We start from the raw sequence: 6,000 nt of genomic DNA on the forward strand, positions 1-6,000 counted from the left end.
TTTTTAACAAGTATACACATAAAAGAAACACATATGTGAAAATAAAACTTGTGCTCATTTTTTTGTCTGACAACTATAAACTAAGATAATTAAACAACATGCAGCATGCTGTTTTTGAAATATGAGCTTACAGTTTATAAGTTATCCAAAAATGTCGAGCACATAAGGCTTTAACTCATATTTTGGACTTTGGAGTCTGAGATAAAATAATAATGTAAAAGCATATCGGAAAATAAAATGGATCTAATTCCTCTTTCAAGTATTCGAATAAAAATATAAATATGTAGTCGAAGAATACAGGTTATTTTCCAGTTTAAAAAGGAAATATGGGGAAAAAATTACTTACTATACGACAAAAAACAGTTTTGCCTAAAGTCGGAAGTAGAAGTCACATAAAATTTCAAATGGAACAGATTTTAATATTTATATATGAAGAAATATAGAGGACAGATACGTGATAGACATTTATTTAAGTGTTTCATTTACATGAGAATCAATCTGATAGACTGATAAAACGAAAATATGAGAAGATTTTTTAAGTGGCTATATTGATGACAAAGTCAAGTTCTAGGAGTCGCCAAGCATTTAAAGCCCTTGTATTTTGGTATCGATAAAAATTTACTCCAAGAATTGAACCTGGCTGTTTCGCTGGTTTAAATAGCCAAAAGTTCTTCACAATTCTTAAATAAGAAATGTGATTATTATATTTTAAAGAATGCAATGTGATAGAGTTAAAAGTTATTATTCGGTTTTTCGATAGTCTGCAAATACTTAATTACTCTATCTGTAACGTTATAAGACAAGCCCACTTTGAAATGGACGGATAAAATGGATATATTGTTGCTCGATCCAAAAATACGATGTTGAATAAACTGGGAAATGGAAAATTTGAATCGTTTTTTTTTTCATCCTAGTAGTTATATTTATTAAAATATTTTAGATATAATAGAATTTTTTTTTAAAAAAAATTGTTACAGTTATCTGCAATTAACAAAAATAACGAAGTATTATGAAACTTTTAATATCATTATTTTAAACCATTCCATTAATTCAAAAAGATCAACAAATCAACAAGCGGACTTTTACTTCAGACTGCAGCTGATTTGCATAAATTAATAAAAATCATAGCTTCATAACCCAATCAATGTTAGGCTTGGACAAACACCAAGTCTAACATTGATAATTATAATTCCTTCAATTGATAAATTCATTATATTTAAATACGCTGAATTTGATTTCTGTCTGGCTAATTTAAAGACCTAATTATATCCTCATTAGTTTCAATTAATTTTTATAGCATTTTTTTCATTTCCATTCATTAAAATTTTAGATTTAAAAAGGTTATCTATATTATTTCAGCGTTCAATAAACACATAAATAAATATCTAAAGTTATATTAAATCTCATCTTAAGCTGATAATGTAAAGATAATTTTATAAGAAAAACCTTTTAAGATGCTTACATTTTTTTAATCTTGTTTAAAATTCATTCAAGCTTTTAAAAGCTTAACAAATGCTGCTTATTCTAAATGTTCACGAACAAAAAAAAATCGAAATGCTTTACCCAAGATTAAGTGTCTATATTTCTTATTATTGCCATTCAATTTTAACAAATTTACATAAACAAAACTAACAAATACGAAAATATTGTCATTAATTCATAAAAATGGAAAATTCATAAATCTTTTTTTCAATATTTTTAAGGAATGTTAGATAAATACAACATGCATTAATCAATCATGAAATCGTTTGCAAATGCAAAATGAATGACAAATACTTCTTTATACAAATTCGAATAAGAGATTAATAATATCCAAAAAGAATATCTCATGTAAGTTTTAGATACTTCAGATCTGCAGATATTTTACTTTACAACTACTGTAATAAAACTGATTCGACCAAAATTTGAAGAAAAAAAATTAAATCAGACTTATTTCACTTTTACAGGAGATGTTTTCGTGCACACGATTCAATGAATTCAGAATTAGCAACATAAGATAAAGGAACTGGCAGCGATATGAAGCTCATAAATATGTTAGCCTTTAAAAAGCATGCTTAAAAATGGTTCTAAAAATGCAACGTGTTAGAGCGATAAGGACGTGGAAGGCATATAATATATGCTTTTGCAGTAAAAAAAGAATAAAGGTAAGAAATTATATGTTCTTTTTATAGCTGCATCTCCTTTTTTTAAATCTCATGCATTACTTTCCTCATTGCTTCGTAAATTAGATTCATTCTATTTACTGCAGAATGTATAGAAACTCGTTTTTAGAAGATAAGTTTTATGAGAATTTAATGTTTGTACTAAACAAAATTTAGTTAATTTATATTCGAGTAAGAATGGAATTATTTTTTATCGGTAATGTTATTGGAATATCCATCTTTTCATCAGAGTCTGCTTTATGTATTCTTAATTGAATAACCTCATTTTATTATTTGCATTATCTCATTTTAATAAGATATTCTGTCTTGTGAAATTTTTTATATTCATCTAAATGTTGTATAAATATGTACTTATTTTGCAAAAATTTAAATTATAGATTTAAGAATTAGTTGGAAGATTATCATTTATAGAAGTATGTTTTTATAAAAATAAATTTCATTTGTTTTAATTCTATACATTGTAATTTCTAATAAATAACACTGCTTTTATTTATCAACACAAATGAATGTAAGTAATGTTAAGAAATTTCTATAAAATTTCTTGATAGATTTAATTTTTAATTAAAATTTAATAATGACAAACATTAAACGTTTATTCCAAATTTTCATTAGAAAAAACTTCCAGGTTCAATTCAAAATATCAAATATAATATCACCATGCAGAGTAAAACAAATACATTCTTGTCATTACAATGTAAAAAATATATATTTGAATACCAACTAATATGAAACATAAATTTCAGTCACTATACAGTGCAAAACAATTGCGTTCATGTCAATACAATGTGGAAAAAAAATATTTTAATACCAAATACTATGAAATATAAATTTTTTTGTTATCGTTTTTACCAATAAACAAAAGAAATTCTCTTTAAATGCAAATAAATTCTCTTATTACAGAAATGTTTATAGTATATACTATGCAAATGCCACACAGGAATAAATTTTCAAAAAAAAATAATATCCATTTTCGAACTGCAGACGATTTTTTGTTTCCTCAAAAAAATTACTGGTTAATAGAACTTTTTATTTTTTAGTTATATTTTTGGAAATATAAATAAGCCTGGTAGCATTTATTTCCATTATGACTCGAAATTGATTTCGCATTTATTCAAAAGTGTTCGAACATTTTACACAACATCATTATTTATTATTATTGCTTTAAAGTGTCATTTCTTGAGATTTGGGATTTCAATTCAAAAATTGAAATAGTTTGCATCTATATTTAAAATTTCGCTAAATTTAAAAAAAATTCGTATATTAAAAATTACGAAAATTATACGAAATGTTTTATTTGAGTAAGCTTGGTAAACAAATAGTGCTTAAAAATAATGGAATCGCTATATGTTCCCAATTTAGCGATAAATGCGCATCACTGATTTCATCTTAAAATCCATTTCATGTCTTGGAATTAATAATGTGCAACAAAAGTGCTGTTATATATTGAATGATATCAGTAATACTTTTTTCATTTCTCCATTATCGATTAAAAAAACTATTTTTACTTTTTTTAAAGTGAAGAATTAAATTTAAATGAATAAATTATAACCAAATGGGCTTAGGGATTTTTGTAATGAAAGTAAATAAGTTATGTTCACTAGAAGGTAATGCTAGATAAAGTCGGAAGATCACGTGACTTATCGAGATCATGTGACATTCAGTTGCACAAATAAGCTTGCAGGAAAAACAGTCATGTAATCTAATTGATGTTGTGGTGACGCTTTATAAACCAGATAACAGCTACGAGACATGAGAAATTTCTTTTGTCTAGTGGTCTTGTTACTCGGCTACGAACCCAAAGGTTGCGAGTTCGATCCTCGCCTATCGCTAATAGCAACATTGGTGACCCGATGACGTGATACGCAAAAAAAAAAAAACCTTCATACAACTGTTGTAGCGCCCTCTACCAGAAATAAATAAAAATCAAAGCTGATAAATAATCAGCCAATAAAAAATGAAAAAAAAAAATGAAGCTGATAAACAATCGGCCAATAAATAAAATGAAGCTGATAAATAATCAGCCAATAAATAAAAAAAAATGAAGCTGATAAATAATCAGCCAACAAAAAAAAAAAAATGATGGATAAGGCGCAACAGCCAATATATCACCACTAATACCAGCAAAAACAGGACAAAAAATCGTTCGTCTCACCTCCGACGAACTGAAGGGGGAGTAATGTGGTGACGCTTTATAAACCAGATAACAGCTACGAGACATGAGAAATTTCTTTTGTCTAGTGGTCTTGTTACTCGGCTACGAACCCAAAGGTTGCGAGTTCGATCCTCGCCTATCGCTAATAGCAACAATGTCGTTAAATCTAGATCTTTCGCTATTAGTATGCCAATATAAACTTGACTTACTGGAAGCAAATGGGTCTGCTATCTTGATAAAATAATTCCAAATAAGTCACTCATAAATTTATTTATTATTTCTATTGATTTCCAAATTATTAACAATATTATAAAATCAAATTCCGTGAAGTATAGTAACATTATAAATGTAATTGCTCTTATCATGTAATATTATATTTTATTTACTTTGTCTTAATCTCTACTGAGACATCACATCCTATTTTTTAATTCTTGATTTTGACGTCACATCCTTTTTTTAATTCTTAATTTTGACGTCACATCCTTTTTTTTTAATTCTTAATTTTGACGTCACATCCTTTTCATTATGCTTTCTCCCTTGATTCTTCTATGCATTTTGTGCAGAATAATTAAAAACTAAATTTGCTCGAAACTTTTTATTATAACTGAATTGAGTTTATTTATTACTAAAAAAAATAGTGTAGAAGAGATTGAAAGTCCTTTTAAAAGTGAACTAAATCTGAAAATAGCGTTAATATTAAAGAGCATTAAAATTTTGTTAAAGTTAATTTATCCGAAATAATTAAAATTTAATTTTTTTTAAAGCTATAATTTTTTAATACATAAATATAGTAGAAATAATTTATTAATTAATTAGAAAAATCAAAAAATATTTGTAAATATTTTTTTAAGATTTGTTTTGAATTTGTTCATTTTATATTAAAGTTACTGTATGGCTCAATATTACTGCAAAACAAGTTTTGATGTAAATACTCTTTATAAATTAATTGGTGTGTAACAAATGCAAAAATTTCACTTGTACTTACTATCTATGAATAAAATCAGCAAGTCTGGCTACTCTTAAAAATGAAACATTAATGATTTTAGACATAAAATTGTGGCATGAAAATTGGTTGTTAATTATACAGATAATGGGAACATATGAGAGTTATTGATTTAATTAAATAATAGACACTCACTAGAACAGCACAAAATGCTACTGAGATAAAAGACGTGTATTATTTGACGTGTATCAAATTTGTAACTTATTTTGCATCTCGCTCATATCTAAAGAGTTCAATTAAATAAAGTACCCTTTAACGATCAATTAATGAGGATATAAACGATAAATGCTATAAATAAAATTATATTAAAATTAATTGGTTTGAAATGCAATTAAAATTATCCTTTAGAATGAAATGAATTTAGTTTGTTAAATCATATTCTTTCTCAAGCATGTTATTTTTTTCCATATAATCTCATCTAATCCATATACTGCATATTAAAAAGTTTTCCACAGAACTCTTATTTTTATATTTTTTCTTCTCTTGCGAAAATCAATAGCATTAAAATCAGATTAAATATCTATATAGCAGGATACATTGAGAATAAATACAAATACGACGTAATCAATTCATTCGCAAGTGATACATGTAAAACTGTGCGCCAATTTAATTTTGGGTTTCTTCACGTATATCAAGAAGAACGACGTGACGCCCAGCATAATCGCATGTAGCAGATAGTTAGG

Source organism: Argiope bruennichi, chromosome 8 (assembly GCF_947563725.1).
Source record: "Argiope bruennichi chromosome 8, qqArgBrue1.1, whole genome shotgun sequence".
In the NCBI taxonomy this organism is placed as follows: Eukaryota; Metazoa; Arthropoda; class Arachnida; order Araneae; family Araneidae; genus Argiope; species Argiope bruennichi.